The following is a 17,700-nucleotide window of genomic DNA, read 5'->3' on the forward strand; positions in this document are numbered from 1 at the left end:
ATTAAGATACCAGTATTGGTTGTACTACTGTTGTTAATCAGACAGGTCACTTTTCTCATGACAGTCTGTTACAAGCCAGTCTTAAACATATTAACCAGCCGAGGCAGTATTATATAATTAATTCTCTAGGTACATTTAGCTTAATCCCCCAACCAGACCTTGTGTTTCAGCATCAAAGATGCATGGCAAATTTTATCAAAAAGATGCATTCCCTTTGAGCTGTTACTCTGTTTACAGACATTCCTAATATAATTAAGTCAGATTCATAATGCCTGTCACAAATGACAAAAGTAATTAATTCTGAAATCTGGACTATGGGACTTTATGTGGAATACTTACCTTCAGGGGATTATGTCTCAAAAACATTTTGGGTCATCGTTTATTGTGTCTGAGTCTAATAGCATGCCAGGTTTTGTAGGGTTTCAATTATGACATTTGAATAATGTAGGAAGCAAAGAAAAAGTAATGGTTCCATGCATTAATTTCAGTCAAAAGAGAAGGAACACTTTGCACTGGGGGCTACAAACAAACTAACTGCAATGTTCCGTGAAGCCTGCAAAACAAAAGTAGGTTATGTTTTCAAAACTGGGTGAAAGTTGCTCATGCAAACAGGCAATTAAAGAAATCAATGTGACTTGCGTGCTGAAATACAGTAAATGCACACCTACAAGTTTGTTGGGTTTTTTTTTTTTCCCACCTCTAACTGGATCACAATGTTTCTAAGACTGCGTATGCAGTATGGTGTGTTTTTTCAGGTACTAAGTTTACAGTAATGCTTGAAACGTGTGGCCAAAAGAATTAAGTCCTTCATAAGCAAAAATATATAGCTGTAACTTAAACTGCTTGCTTCAGACACTGCTATCTGCTGTAAGCACATCTCGGAACAAACAGAAAGTCCGTGCTGGTGTTGAGTCATTTTCCCTCTTGCACTTGAATTTCCCAGTCTTAGAAGTGGAACTGATGATTTGTCCCTGTTCGTGCTTTAATCTGGTGTTCAAATTACGTTGTTCAGTGATAGTGTATTCACTTTGAGGGTGGTTACATCACGTGAAGTGGTTTAGGACACTTTATTCTTTTCATTGGGAACACCAAGTGTTTAGGTACGCTGCAAAATGACTGCAGCTGTGCAAAGAGTGGCGGATGCTCCATCTCCTCTCTCAAGTCTGGTTTAAGAAGCAGCTTGATACTTTAATCTTTTCTAAGCAAATCTTCTTAGAGGCAACTGATGTATTTTTTTCAAGCACCAAAGTGGTAAACTATGTGTGTTGTTCTTTCTATTCCTGAAGACTTCAAATAAAGTCTGTCTATATTTAGTGTCTATATTATGGTATATAATATTTGAGATCTGGATCCACAAAACATCAGTAATCTTGGAAGATTCTTGTAACTCTATTTAAGAACTATGCTACTAGAATGGCAGGAAACTTCTCAAAAGCCTGGAGATAGTATCTCCTGATTTAATAGCTAGAGGCAAAGATTTTTATAGTATAAGTTAGGAAAGCTTAGTCTAATATGACCAACTCATAGTCTGACTGTGAGTTTGAATAATTCAGTGTTATTTGCTTTCCCTATGCTTTTTATTTCCTTTTTATTGTTGTTCTGCATATTACCAATTCCTGTGCTTTTCTATTTATTAATAACAGTTGATTTTAAATTCTGATGCATTGTAAAACCTGATTTATTGTCTTTATGCAACAATAATTAAATATGTAGACATCTGAAAGTTACACTGAGTCTCTAAATTTCAAACATCGTTGCTTAAGGGTAGAAACTTTGAGCTGTGTTCTACTGCCTGAACAGATTAGTTTAACCTGCTAATGATACCTTTTCTATTTTTGCCACTTCTTGTATCATTATTAGTAATAGTTGTCATCATTATACTGGATTAATTGCTGACTGTATGTGACTATGAAACTGTAGTTTTCAGTTTATGAACCAGTAGTAACTTGTGAAGTAAACTGCCAGTGTGCAGCTTCTAAATCTTCCAGAACAGCCAAATCTGAAAATGTTTGGCTTTGGATACTGCCTTTAGACTCTTAAATCTTGCTTGTCTGCAACATTTGGTAGTTAGGGAAACATTTTTTAATGAGGATGACAGCAAAACTCCAAACTAATATTTCAGAAATGGTTATGTAAAATTAAGTAAGTAACTTTGGGGTGAATTTGTTCAGTAATATGCTTGAATAAGTAAGTCTGTGATTGTTCGTCCTTATGAAAAGAATGTGGCAAAGTACCATTTATTGTATGAAACTGCAGCACAGTTCATGAACTCCAGATCACAAATACTCTCATGTGAGGAAAGTGGAAGCTACTTGGTGTGGCTTCCACTGTAGTGTTGAAGTCGGAACATACTTACAATCATAAAAGAAAGGAACTGTATTTAAATTATTTTAAAGATAACATAGCAAATAAAAGGAAGGCTTGCAGACACTAAGAAATGGTATCCAGCTCTACAGTAAATTAAGCAGACAAAGAGGAATTTATCATGGGTGGCTTGATGAGATGCTGTCTCTCTGGAATATTAAAAAAAAAAAAGAAAAAAGAAATCAATGAAAACACATTAGAGACCATGCAGCAACCATCCTGTTGTCTAGGGGTATAAGCTATATGACCCAGAAGACCCTTTCTTTTCCTGAAATGTATGATTCTGTCTTTCAGTAACTAAGCCCATTTTCCTTATGTTTCTCTAACTTTGCCCTGATCTTTTCTTTTCTGACACAGGGGTTTCACAACTGTTTCAGTTAAAAGCAAGCTGAGTTAGTGAGAGAAAATGTAATGCTTTATTTATTTATTTATTTTAAATGGACAGATTAGACTTTTTTGTGAGTTCTGTAGTAAATGCTCGGTCTAAAATAAATAAATAAATAAATAATTGTGAGCAGCAATCCCTCACTGTGGAACTTACTTTAGTGTTAAACCCAGGCAGCTTCACATGTAGGAACCCGTAGAATAATTGTATGCTGCTGATAACTGAGAGAATTTGCATTGGTAAAGTGTTTTCCTTCTGGCAACAACTGGCTCCAGGCAAACCTACCTGAAGTTCCTTTTTTCTGAAGAACAGTTATGCCCAGTGTATATACTTTAAGATGAGTAACTTTGGTCTGGGCAATTCCAAGATGGAACAAGTTAGGGGCTAAGACAAAAGTCTAACAACGCCGGCATATTAAACTGCTGAAAGGACTAGCACTGTAGCTGCAGCTTCTGAAAGGAATTGTCCATGTGCTGCTTCTAAGTCTTTCCGTACAGGGTAAATAAAAACATGCTGCTAGAAAATATCTTGACCCTCTATCGCTGTTTTCCTTTCAGTTAACAAGTGAACTAATGCAAGGTCCTGAACCGCAGTGAAGGTGCAACTATACCAACTACCACCATCCTCAGCAGTTTGTGAAGTTGATATGCCTCCTACAGGAGACTGAGGAGCATCGTGAGCTTATGCCTAAAGGGAAGTAGCAAGTCACTTATACTTTGGAGTATGTAAGAACATACTGAGTATAAATTAGGTATTTTACATTCCTTGGGAGTGTATGAATTGATTGTGGCACTGTAAATTGGGTTTTCTCTTTTGCTTTGGGCCAGCTGATGTGCCCATAGTAACTGTAGTAACTGCCTTGCTTCTTTTAGGAACTAATGCTATTCTAACAGGCTGCTATTTGAATGGAGGGGTACTTGCTAATGGAGTGAGGGGAAAAGAAGAAGTTACAATGCCATTCCCTTGCCTACTATATGCATATTATACACACACACACACACACACATACACACACACACACACACTTACCTGTGCTGAGCTAAGCACAGTCCCTCCCATGGAGTCCTGTGGTAAAGTGAAAAACAGGGAGAAATTACTATGACAACCCTGCAGTGAGTATACGGAACATATGACCCACTGCAGCTTTTTGAGTTCAGTGAGTCAAATCCATAAGCAGCTGGCCTTTTTCTTTAGCTCAACGAGTAAAATGGAGTAACAGTCTGTTTATGCTCTGGAGTCTGCCTGATGTGTTTATAGGAAAAAAGATCCAGCATGTGTACCTCTATATGACTTTTTATTCTTTTAAGCATGTATAAGGAAAAGTGACAGAAACAAGATAATGGAATTTTTATATCTTCCCCCTCACCCCCAGTGGTCCTTTTCTGTATTTTAGGGCATCTAGAATGCTTTCTCTCTGTTAATATGCCTATAATTTTTGGTTGTCCTATTTTATCCATAGCTCAAGTGACAGGGGCTATTAACATTTGACAGTGAGTAGCAAATGGTACACAATGGGTCAGCTGCAGACAGTTTACAACAGGAAGCTCTCCTAGGCAGCTACCATTTTTTTGTTATCTGTACGGCAGAATTTCTAAGTGGGCTGATGCAGCTAAAATACTGACTGTGAAATGGGTTGTGTACTGCCTGCCTTTTCCTGCCTGAAGAAGCTGCCACTTCATACACACGTGCTGGAATCCTCTGTCATTCCTTCCTACCTGCAACACTTTTGCATGCGGGGAGATTAAGGGGATGTGAGCCCTTAATCTTGATTTATTAAAGTATTCTTTGAGCTTCTTTGAGGTGCCCTTATCCTCAGCCAAAAGACAGTTTTTCTTCTGTTTCATTTTAAACAACACGGAAAAACTTTAAAAGTGCTGTTGATTGCTGTTATGACTTGCTGTTCACCTGACTTAGCCATTTGTCATAATGGTCATTGTGGTCAAGTTGTAACCAGCAAATTACTTTGAGATACTACCTGTGGATTTACATTCCAGAGTAGAATGACAGTTCTGAATAAGGAAGCCCGTGAATGTATTTTAGGTTTTGTTCTTTTTCAGCTGGAGACCTGTGTTAAAACACATTTATGGGATATATATTCTTAGGCGCTACCCTGTGAATTAAGCTTGTATACGATTTTTGTCTCAAGATGCAGATGATAACCTTTATATCAAGCAATCCTGTAGTTGAGAAAACTATTTCAGAATTTTAATGACTCATTATGTTCATGGGAGCACAGATATTTGCAAAACAAATCAAAATTGTGATTGTGAAAACTTAAGTTTTGCCCAAATATTTTTTAAATGTTGTAAAGAAAAAATTAAACTGCAGTGACTGCAACCAAAGGAAGAAAGAATATGACTGAACTAATGCCTCTCATTTCTTGTGTTGCTAAAATGTACATTATCTTGGAACCTGCGTGCATCCCAATGCTACAGCCACAGATACGAGGTTGTATCACCAATGGTAGGATGCTAAGAAAAGTTAGGTTTCAGAGTTTCTAAGACTGATTTGCACTGTTTGTAAACAAGATCATACTCTTGAATACAATTCAATTAACAGAAGTGACAAGACTCATCCATTTGGAAGCACAACTGTTTTTAGGGACAGAAGTCAGGGCTGTTGGGCATTGCTGGAAATCACCTTGAGTTGCGGACATGGAGAAGACAAATCTCCATTGTGACTGAGAGAATGATGTGACCTTAATCCTGAAGACAACCTGAATGGCTTTCTACGGTCAGATCAGGGCTGACTCCTTGGGACTGCACTTGGTGGCACTTAATGTTCTGCAGCCTCTCATATTGACAGTTACATCCGCCTGTTGCATAGTGGTTTCATAGTTAAGGCACATCACAGGATCCCTCTTTTTAATGCAAAATCCTGCAGAGATGTGAGCTGAAGAATTCATCAGCAAAAAATACTGCATCCTGACTGGGCAGGTCTCTGTACTTGCCTCTGATGTACCGGGCCAGACCTGCTATCAGAGATAGGATGTAGAGTAGATCATTCTCACACCTGGTCTGGTTTGGTGATTGCTGTAAAAAGACACCAGGATGTGGTAGCAAGTTCTCTGCTGCTTTCCTTGGTGTATGCTGTAAAACTCTATTTCAGGACAAATTTAAAACTATGGTAATTGTGCATCATGTGGGATGCTCTTCCATTTTACTTTTTGGTAGCCGTTTGAAAGTGAGTAAATTACTTAACAGAATTAGATTCAGGGACAGAGACCTTGTCGCTCTATTTATTTATTCTCACTGGAGTTACAAAAAGTGGTATTCAAATGTGATCTATTTCTCCTCGTTTATTGTTTAATATGTTCTGCTGTCTAATTTTTGACAATCTTGTCTATGCAAGTGTGCCTACTTAACAAAAAAGCAAAGTCAGAGATGAAGAAGTCTCTTAAAAGTGCTGTTCACACCTTCAGGGTAAGGGGCTGAGATGCTTATGCCAGTTAATCCCTCACTGCATGTTCAAACAGGGTGCAAAATAGGCATACACTGCAGTAGTCTAAAAGGAAATTATTTTCTCCATTTACTATTCTGAAAGTAAATGAGTTGATTTTTCAGTGAATGTGGGATTCATCTGAAACTTACATTCTGGGCCCTTTTTTACATAAAGCAAGTAAAATCCTGAATTATTCATGTTTTTCTCATTTCTTTCAGTGGTTGGTTATCCTGGAAGGAAGGAAACTAGAGTTTGTTCTACAGGCACTCTTTCTTTATTGCTGTAATGGGAACATTGCACTGGTAATTATAGTTTTACTAATTATACTTACTCATTTTTTTAAATCCTCATAAGAAGAATATTATTTTAGTCTGGCTTGCTGTTTGACACTGTAGCTAAGTTATGAAATGTAAGCAGAAAAGAGGTCAAGTCTGTTTGTGTTACCTTGTCCCTGATGCTGTATTAGATTCCTGGGAGGTTCCTTCAGAAAGAAGGCTCAGTCAATTTTGAATAATTCAAATGGTCTACAGACCTTACGCTTGTACAGTGCAAATATGCATGTTACAGGAAAAATTTGTAGAAGGATTTCTAGCCCTACTACTGGTTGCATCTTGCTATCACAGTTGCTTTGTTTTATTGCTTTGTTAATAAAATCCTTAATGTCTTTCTGTCAAGTTAATTCTCACTGATAAATGTAGAGGACTCTCTGTTTTGTTCTGCTTAGAGATAGTGTTTTCTTTTCTAAAGTCAGAAATAGGATTGTTCGTTCTTCACAGAGAATATAGAGCCAGATCCAAAATGCTTCTGAAGGAAGATGACATTCTCTTTGTTGGTTTAAGCAGACCTTGGATCTGGCTTGTTATTAACAACCTCAGAATTTGAACACATCAGCAAAGTACTAATCCTAATTCTAGATTTGTCATCTGATTCCTGTGGTTTTCCTAGGCAAGTTACCTTGTTTTACTCATGAAGTATTGGAGATTGAACAAAATCCCTCTAATTGCTTTAAGTTTATGTATAAACTTGCAGTTTATTTGAACATTTAATGTGTGCAAAATCAGAATGGCTGACAGTAGGTAAGACGAAGGGCAAATAATTATACAATATCATGACTAATTGTGTAAAGTTCAGTGAATTTTAATGATTCTTAAACATGCAAACTGAAATGTACCCAACAAAGCATTTGCATTCCATAAAAATCACCATTTAGCACATATGTAAAGGCAGGAAGGGTTCCATTCACTGCCCGTAGAAATCAGGTAGCTGCTACTACATATTTGCCAATATTGTTAATATGAAGTCTTTTAATAGTTGTGACAGGAGTTGATGCTGAGGCTGCAAATAATCAACTCCTGAATATCCACGGAGCGTAAGAAGTTGCATAGATGATAACGACACATCAATTTCTGCAGTAGCTTTTTAACCCCCAAAGCTTCCTTCTGTATTTGAAAGCAGCCAAAACTTTTTAAAGGACAGTTCTATTATCTAGAGTTAACATGACCTCATAACATGGTGAGCTGGATCATTTATAGGAGTGAACTGGCAAGACTGAAATTGGTGCAAGTGTGCTAAAGCATACCATCTGAGACTGCAAGACCTGAGCTTCGTAAGAAGTGAGTTTTCTACGATACTGTCATTACTCTGTTTACTCTCTGTGGAAAAAATGCTTTATTGATAAAGGAAATTCCAAAAATAAAAATAACAGCCTATGTCTCTTGATTGCTATGGGTGGACACTATTAGTAGAAGAGCATTAGTCTACTCATTTGATGAAAGAAGACAAGTGCACAGCTGTTTCTCAAGAAGCTTGAATTCATCCATTGAGTTGTATCATATTACATAGGTGGACTCCTCTTTTCTCACTGAGAAATTTGTCTCTTAAGGAAACTGGCTGAACAACCACTGGATTGCTTGCTTTCTGCCAGCTGTAATTGGTATCTTCCCACTGTAGCGCATGCCTAGGTATGGCAGTTATCTGTTTTAAGATAGAGTGCTTTATTATACTTTATGTTAGTGGAAATACTTCTTGCATTGACATTTGAGAATGTTCTCCCTTTACTTTTTTTATAAATGATTTATCAAGTCTGTTATTGTTTGCATGGTCTTTATTATGCCTCCCAAAAGATTTTTCCAGAACCCTGTTTTGCTTAAGGACCACAGGAAGAAGATGAATGAAGTTCAAAAAGGCCAAGTGCAAGGTCCTGCACGTGGGTCGGGGCAATGCCAAGCACAAATACAGTCTGGGTAGAGAATGGATTGGGAGCAGCCCTGAGGAGAAGGACTTAGGAGCGTAGGTTGACGAGAAGCTCAAGATGACCCTGCAGTGTGTGTTTGCAGCCCAGAAAGCCAACCATATCTTGGGCTGCATCAAAAGCAGCATGGCCAGCAGGCTGAGGGAGGTGATTCTCCCCCCTCTATTCTGCTCTCATGATACCCCACCTGCAGTATTGTGTTCAGCTCTGGGGCCCCCAACATAAGAAAGACATGGACCTGTTAGAGTGAGTCCAGAGGAGGGCTGTGAAGATGCTCAGAGGGCTGGAGCACCTCTCCTATGAAGACAGGCTGAGAGAGTTGGGGTCATTCAGCCTGGAGAAGAGAAGGCTCCAGGGAGACCTTACTGCAGCCTTCCAGTACCTAAAGGGGGCCTAGTGGAAAGCCGGAGAGGGACTTTTTACAAGGGCATGTAGTGATAGGACAAGGGGTAATGGCTTTAAACTGAAAGAGGGCAGATTTAGATCAGATGTAAGGAAGAAGTTCTTGACTTTGAGGGTGGTAAGGCACTGGAACAGGTTGCCCAGAGAAGCTGTGGACGCTCCATCCCTGGCAGTGTTCAAGGCCAGGTTGGATGGGGCTTTGAGCAACCTGGTCTAGTAGAAGGTGTCCCTGCCCATGGCAGAGGGGTTGGAACTAGATGACCTTTAAGGTCCCTTCCAACCCAAACCATTCCATGATTCTATGAAGCTTAATATTTGATGAGGAAATTACTTTAAGTCTTTTAAGCAACACTTTGTAGCTACTGGCACATCCTTAATAGTCCCAGAAGGAAAACAAAGAGGGTAGCTGGTCTAAGTTGAATATGCATTTAATATCTTGTAATATGCACTGCAAAGTAGAGACTCAAGAAACCAGCCAAATACTTTTCCTAGGAAATCTTCAGAATATGTGACAGCAGGGCTTAGACTTGACAGTACTTCACTCAACTTTGAGACTCACATGACCCTCAGAAGCTTCTAACTCTCACTGGCTTGTGTATCTTTGGGTCCTAATTTGTTACAACTTCCAACCTAACCCTACAGTTTATCATGTTTTAACTCCTTCATGGTTGCTGTACATATATGTTTGCCACTACAAGAAGTGCTGCCTCTGGGTCTTCTGGCATACAGAGAGACTTCTGAATGTGTGAAGTATTATAAAACTGCTCAGAAGAGAGTTCCTGCCTTTTACTCTGGCATGTACTTCCCACTGGCCCATAATTCCTCCCTGTTTACCAGGAGAAAGCTGAAGCAGTTATTTGTTAAACCTCATAGAAGGGGTTGGTGTCAGAGCAATGCTTAAAATTTTGGATGACTTTTCTCTCAGATTGACAGGTGCCACCTCTCCTCACAGAAATCAGACTGGAAGTTGTGCTGAGTGTGCTGTCAAAACAGCACAGCTTCTGTCTTTGATGGCATTGTCTATGATGATGAGAGCTGGGATAAGAACTGCAGGTCACTAGGAGTGAGTGACATGAGGTAGAGGGGTTCTTTTGGGTGCAAATTTGCACTGTGCCTGTACAAAACTTGCTGTATGCGCTGGAGCGCATCATGTTTTCCTTCCTGCTGGAACCAAGTCTGAAGTCATGTATTGGGGTGCCATTCAGACTACTCTGCCTGTGGGGTAAATGAAGGCACTCCATCAGTGAGCTCTCTGTGCCTGCACAGTGTGCACCTAGGATTGGCAAGTGGCATGAACTTCATTGTGGGTAAGGATACAGTGTGGACATGTGGTCCTGGAACCATAATGGAGTGCAGCACATCAACCCCCCACCCCTCCTTCTTTATACCTCACTATTTGATCCTGTAAATGCACCCACTATCCTGGAATTTCTGGAAGGTGTTAATTTTAGATTATGCATATCTGAACAAAAGTGTAGTCTTAAAATGAATTGTAACTATTTGAAAAGTTCCTTCATTCAAGATAGTATATGTATTTCTTTTATGTTTTTCATCTTGCAGCTGAATTACTTTAGGACTTTGAATGCTATGAGTTTACATGTTTTCTTCTAAGAACCTGAAGTGGAAGAAACTGAGACTGAGTTTTGAAAGAGCTTTGATCAAATATGCACAGTAATGTTTTTGGGACAAATTAGGAAAAAAAATCCCTTAGCTTTTTAACACTGTGGTAACAGTACTAATCAATATGACATGGTATTGAGACACTCCATAGGACAAGCTTTGCTCTTCTAGATTAATGTATAAAGCTTTATTCCTCAGGTGTGTCAATGTGTATGCGTCTAGTCCCAGACCACGGACACAGATATGCATCTTTCCTCCATTTATTTTGATTAAAATACCCTTACTCTATATTTTGATCTGTTCCATGTGATATTTAATATACAACAGAAAACTTAAAAAATACCTACAGCAGGACAAACAAACATTTGCTTGCAGGCTTTGTAGCTTTTCTTATGTGAGATCCATCTTGAGTGACCTGTTAGCACTTGTTTAGTGTGTGCCTCTGCATGACCATCACAGAAGTGAAATGGTACTGCTTGGTATCAGGCATATTTGTCTAAATTGCCATGCTGTGACTTGCCAGAGCATTTTCTTATTGTGAGGCACTCTAACATAGTTCTGGGAACTACAAGAAAAAGAGAAAGGGAAGGGGATTCAGAGATCTGAGATCTGATAGGGCGTGGTGAAGGTAACAGAATCTAATGGAATAATTTTCCTGTATAGTATACATGACTTCTGAAGGACAAGTGAGGAATGCCCCTAACTCAGTCTTGCTTACACAGTATCAGTCAACCAAAAAATCACTACTTACAAGCAATCAGCAATGTGAGGAAATATTTTTTAGCATTGCCTTGTGTTTCCGCATTCCAATTTCTTCCTGTTTTATTTTTTTAACTGCCTTCAATATTTTCCACAATCCTGCTGCATTATGTTCCATTTTCTTATCATCTGTTCTCAGCTCATCTCTATTCAACTCGTCATTTAATCTTGCATGCTCCCTCCTCCCTGGTACTCTTCCTCTGATTTCTTCTGTGATCATTCTTTTTCAGCCTCGATACTTCTGGTTTTTGTATGCTTTAAGAAGTGAGAAACTCATACTTTCTGGATGTGGTGCAGTATGAATTTTAAGTTGATAACATCCTTTTGAACACCATTCCAGATCTAGATATGCCAACTTTTTCTCTTGTGGTAGGGACTGTGAGTGCTGCAGAAGCTTTAGAAGAAACTTCATACCCAAACATTTAACAACAGCAGCATTATTAAAAATAACTCACCTAATGGATCCCTTCTCAGGAGAGATGAGACTAAAAGTAATGCAAGCAAGTAGTCTGTGCAAGAAAGGTAAAAGATCCAAGAGAACGAAATTAATAGCATCATTAAAAAAAATAAAATTCTGCTTCAGTGCCTTTAATTTGTAAAGAAAACAGGTTAATGATAATGTAGACAAAGGGTGAGTTGTTATTGGTTTCTCTTTAATTAAAATCCTTGCAGTGAGTACAAAGCCATGGAAGCACACCAGAACAGAAAACCTCAGAATCTTCATTCTTTGATTATTCACAGAAGAGGAGGATCATGACATAGAGCAGTTTTCTGTTTCTTATGTCCTTGGTATTCCTTGACACAAGGCTTAAGAAGCCAGCTTGTTTCCCGTGTTTGCCCATGAATAAATTCTATCTATGAAAGAAGAGGGTGGAAAAGGGCAGTATTTCCCACACATCTGCTTAGACTGCTGAGTCGCAGGAGGGTAGGAATTACAGCTGTTTCCTTTGCCCTGGGCCTGGGGGCTGTGCTGTAGTGGGACAGGATTATTGAGAGATTGGAGATTTTTGGGTGCCAAACATCTTAAGCATCATTTCTGAGATGCTCTTTAGAGGCCTAATTCTTAGGAAATGCTGGATTACTGTCTTTTCATGGCATCCTATTTGTGTACTTCATGACATTTTTAGTGTCTTTACTGCTAGTAAATTCATCTTACCAGTCAGAGCTGGTTAGCAAAAGAAAAGATAGAAGAACTTGGTGATGGTTCATCTTTAAACCTCGTCATACAAATCTACATGATTTGGGAATTGCTGTGTTAAAGGATGATTTATTTTATTTTTTTAGGATTTAAATTCTGCCTTGAATTTTTATAGGACCCTTGAATAACAGCACATACCTAGGTGTATCAGAGATTTGGGATCTACTCAAAGCAATGTTTTGATAAACTCTGGACATAAGCTCTTAAAAGAAAAAAAAAGTATTTGTGCACCAGGAGGCAGAACATGTGTTTTAGTAGTTATCCTCTTCTAGCATTTTAGAGCTCTTGTAGTTTTGCTTATCTCCTGAGCTACATCCAGGAAAGAGAAACAAACAGTACTTTCTAGATAGACTATTATTACGTGAACAAATATCAGAAGGAGAAGGAAAGATTAAGTCTGCTTCTAATCTTTTACAGTGATCATACTTTCTATCAAAGCTGTTGTAAGAGGAAGTTTCTGATGATACTGGTTTGGTTAGCGGCTATATAGCTATGGGTATATATGGTTCTGTGAGAGGCATCTGCAGCTACAGCAAGCTCGGTAGACGGCTGGGCCTTTATAAAACGTAAATGTTTGTGCCTTGTGCATGCGCATGGATGTATGTATGGGGAAAAATATTCTTTTAACTAAATGCATTTCAAGGCACTTCTGGTAATGCTGTCTTACCAAATAAATTTTTTTATCCACAAGACTGAAATCAAACCATTTCAATAATTTTCCTGTAAATCTCTCCTTTTAGGAACGGACATTGAGACTATAGAGAAGAAGGTTAAATGTGTACAGTGATACCCTATTAAGACTGGACCATCTGCTGTACTTCAAAACCAAGCTATTTTAAAACTGAATAACATTCTAAAAAAAAAATAATCTGTCAATGTTTTCACCTGACTACATGTAAAAATTGCTGCAGAAGGGTTCATATTACTGTTTTCAGTATTTCAAAGGGGCTTTTAGGCATTTAGATGTGCATCTTCTGCTTTTAGTTATATTTCGGAACTGATGGAAGGAAATGTGTATTTATTTGTATAGTTTACTGAGGTACCAATCATGGTACCAATTGTGGTATCAATTGGGATTTCACATTTGAGTACTTTGCTGAATCAAATCTTTTAAAGTAGCTTATCTTTTCTAAAATGCTAGCACATGCTAGCTTTGTGCTAATGAAGGCTAGATGTTTGATTAACAGGTTTTCAGGAAAGTAAAGTGTTAACACTTTTCTGTGGCTTTATTGAGGTATAAAGTCAGATCTGACATGTTATAACTGCAGCATAAGATCAGAGATTTTTTTTTTAAGCTGCGTTTTTGTTTAAGTATTCTGAAGATGATCTGTCGCCAATAAAATTGGCTAGTATTGTGGAGGAAAAATAAGTATCCACAAGTATTTAGGCATAGATGAGTGAGATTAAGTACACATTGTAAATGTAGAGCAGCTGGTCTGAGTGTCCTCTTGCTTTTCACCTGTCTTGAAAACAGCTTTTCCTGTACTGACAGAGCATCAGCATCTCCAATATCCAGTTAGTGTTCTCCATCTTTTCTGCTTCTTTTTCTGGGCATTTGAGTATATTCAGGTATAAGTAGCTTATGTCTGTTTTGTAAACTCTTGGAACTGAGTCCATTATAAAAGCTTTTGTTATTGACATGGTTTAATGTTGCTTTTGAATATTTTAGTAAGTATCTCTGCATTAGAGGTGCACTAGAGCAACACTGAAAAGATTTTATATAGTCAATCAGCTATAGAATATGTTCTAATTCTTATTAAATACTCAGATTTTATTGCAGAATAAAAAGTCTTAATAGTGTAGTTTGTCTATACCTACTGTATCTGTGACAAAATCTAAAAATCCTTAAAAGATTGTTTAGATCAGCATATTTTTGAGAGATATAAAGGAACTGCCTATACTGAAAGCTAAGCAGATTCCTATTGTTTGAAATATCTTTTTTTCTTTTTTTTCCCTTCTACTATGCAGAAGTTCAAAGGTGTTATACAGACAGGGCAATCATTTTGGGATGAGCCTGTCTCCTGAAATTCTTGGTATCTTTCCCTCTCTTATAGAAATGAAAGTTTTCTCCCCTTTCACATTACATCTACCAGCCTGCAGGCATGTGGTTTCTACATGACTTGTTTCTTAAGTAGTATAGTCAATGTTGCCTGTCCCAAAGGGTGTGTGAAGAGAGGGCAGTGAGGAGGGAAGTCTAAAACTGGTGGAGAGACAGGAAAAGGAGGGTAACAAGTCTTATAGATCAGTTCCCCTCCATTCTCCCTCCCCTCTGGCTCCACAGTGTCCATAAGGACCCTTCACCATTAGGAAATGTTTACTTTTTAAGGTTGTGTTTCCTATTACACTAGGGCTATTTTCTTCTTCCAAAAACACACAGTGATTTTGGGAACTTGCTGTGTTTTTCAGGTGGGCAGTGAGAAACTGAAGTCTCAGTGGACAGTGGCATTCAGGCTTTTTAGTGCACTGTCCTGTAAAGGTACCAGAGTTAGCTCAAAGTTGTCTTTTGTGCTGGTAGCAGTCATGGTGTCAGCTTTTGAGCTAAGTACTCTAAAGAGAAGCTTCCTTTGGGTGTCATGGTTGTTGGTTCTTCTGCTTCCAAAACCTAGACTAGTATTTTGGAGACATACCAGGCAATCTGCGGACTTTGACAAATGGACTTTGGTGATTTACTGGGAGCACTTAGGAGGTCTGCTGTCACCTTTCTGCATTTCAGACCTTGCCAGAAGTTCCCGCCCCAGAAGAGTAAGCTGTGTGCCAGTGCTTCTGCCACTCTCATTCACAGCTTAGCATTTCAGTTGAAGCTAAGTTGGTACTAATACGCTGTGCGGTGAACTTCGGGAGCAGGGTTGCATGCATGTACCCTACTGTGCTCTAGTGAGGGGGCAGTAATTTCCTGCAAAGGGGTGAGATGGACACCTGGGAACCTAATGTCTTTTGAAAGTGGTACTTACCCACTTCAGTTGCTTAGCTGGAAAGCTCTTTGCAAAATATTTATCCAGGTGACAATATATCCTAGGTGCTTATTGTGTGTTCACTGTTGCTGTCTTGTGGGTTAATAAGGAATAAGAGAGAGAAAGTGGGGGAAAAGAAAAAAGGATTGGAGCAGGGGAGAAAATGGAATGCTGATAAGGACAAGTGCTGATGTTGGCAAAGAAGTGATGTAATTGCACTTTGATAAGTGACATTTATGGGTTATGAAATAGCTGCAGAAAATCTCAGAGAAATAATTGAACCAGACATCTCTCAGTTCTGGTGATCTGTGAGCAAAAGATCCAATACTCCATGGTTTATACAAAAATAAGTTTATGCTTCATTATATAATACAGATCTAATGATGAGCTGACTTTCAAATTATACAACATGCACTTTTGATATATAGCTATACAGACTGAGAGGTTTTTGTTCTCAATTTTAAATTTCTAGTAGCTTTGGATTCCTTCCTATCCTTGTCCCTGTCTAATTCATGTTGTTTCCTTCCCCCATAGAGACTTATTCCTTATTAAAGAAGATAAAAGACCCAGAAAGATTCACATATGCCTAGCTCCTTGGAGGGGATGAAGTAAGAACAAGATAAGTGGAAAGATTTCTCTATCAAACTAAGTAACAGACAGACTCAAATTAAGAATTGGAAATTATTTTCTAGAAACTTGCTGCTCTGAGCTGTTGATGGTCTGGACCCATGAGCTCCCTGCTCATGGGCAGTAATGGCAGCAGTAATTTTAGAATTGGCATGAATGAAATGAAGAAAGTTCCCAACCAATTACCAGAGAAAAATGCAAAAGCATGTGTGCCTTTTCCATCTGCATTATTTCAGACTCTCATATTTTCTTGTTATAATATTTCCATTTGATTGCATGGTAACATGAATTCTCTTTCCTTCCTCTACTTACAGTTTATAGTTAATTCTAAAGTTATAATTACACTTCTTTTAAATGCCTCTGGACAAATCTTCTAGATTTGGATGACAATCAAATACAATTATTGTTGAATTCAGTCTGTGGGAGCAAATAAGTCTTTATAATAAATACTTCACTGATGACACAAGCTTGATTACTTTCTTTTTTTTTCTTTTTTCAGTGCTAATTTTAGTTGACCACAACTAGTTGGTCAAAAGGAGCACTGTTTCCCACTGTTTTCAGGAATTGGAATCTATTCCTTATTTGCTAAGGGATGAAGATTACAACAAAGTGATAGGTCTGGAATACCATCCTATGTGCAGTAAATTTGTACAAGGGAACTATAGAGCTATGGAGAAGCTTTTATGAAAGTCCTGAATTTAGTTTCTGTGTTCTCAGCCATTCCTTGTTTCTGGGATTCATTTAAAAACAGTATATATCTTCACTCTTCTATTGGTTTAAGAAATGCTTCTGTACCAAAGTCTATATATGACATTAAAAGCATGCATTTCCTTCACAGTCATAACGGCAGGAAGTCATTTACATGGTTGTTCCTTCTAGTGTATTCAGTATTATTTTGGAAATGTAAAGGAGTCATCTGGTTACATGCAATTTTGTTGACACTGATGGAACATGCCCTTTTCCAAGACAGATTATGCCTTCTTGCTTGTACACCTGTTAATATCCCCTCAGTCTTCCCTTGGTGTAGTTCAGTGTATTACTCTAATCAGGAACCTTTCATTTTGCCCCTGGCAGTGCTGAGAAATGCAAATATTCAAATTTGATGTGGCAGCTTGGTTACCTGCCTGTTGCCAAAGTCTTAGGGATATAGCCCATAGGCCTGTATGAACACTGAGGTAAACACCGGAAAGAAAATGTAGGTGCGTTGAGTGCACATCTGGAGAGTTCTGGAGGAGTAAGTACTGTGATTTGCCACTGCTTGCTGTAACTCAGTATATCATTCAAAGAAACATTATTTGTGTTTAAACTTTGCTAATGCTACAAATGGGTTTGCTGTTTTACCCAAGGAAGCAGTTTAGCAATATACTGTTCTGACACTTTTCTTCTTCACAAACTAAAACTCCTGATAGTTCTAAGATATTTTTTTATGCTTTTCCTTAAGCTCTTTAAAACTGATCCATTTCTACTCTGTGATCAGATCCATTAAATGGTGTATAACTGAAACCATAGCTGGGTGTTCAGAACTGAACCAGTTTATAGATTTTCAAAAGCTGTATATATTTACCATCTTCTGTTGACTTGTGAATCATTGGTCCCAACGCATTTCTGAGAAGTTGAACATCAGCTGCTTATTTCATACATATACCACTGTAGATCAGTCTATGCTTATTTGTAGACAAACCCATGGGTTTTTCTGTTTAGT

The 17,700-nt window shown here is 38.3% G+C and overlaps 1 long non-coding RNA gene across 1 annotated transcript in view; it reads left to right on the plus strand.

Annotated features, from left to right (window-relative positions):
• Positions 1-6,350: 6,350 nt before the first annotated feature.
• LOC126046924 (uncharacterized) overlaps positions 6,351-17,700 on the plus strand; it is a 51,395-nt gene continuing 40,045 nt past the window's right edge. Inside the window, exon 1 of the long non-coding RNA XR_007508470.1 lies at positions 6,351-6,492. This is a non-coding gene — a long non-coding RNA (uncharacterized LOC126046924). The remainder of the gene's footprint in view (positions 6,493-17,700) is intronic.

This window comes from Accipiter gentilis, chromosome 17, assembly GCF_929443795.1.
Source record: "Accipiter gentilis chromosome 17, bAccGen1.1, whole genome shotgun sequence".
NCBI lineage: Eukaryota > Metazoa > Chordata > Aves > Accipitriformes > Accipitridae > Astur > Astur gentilis.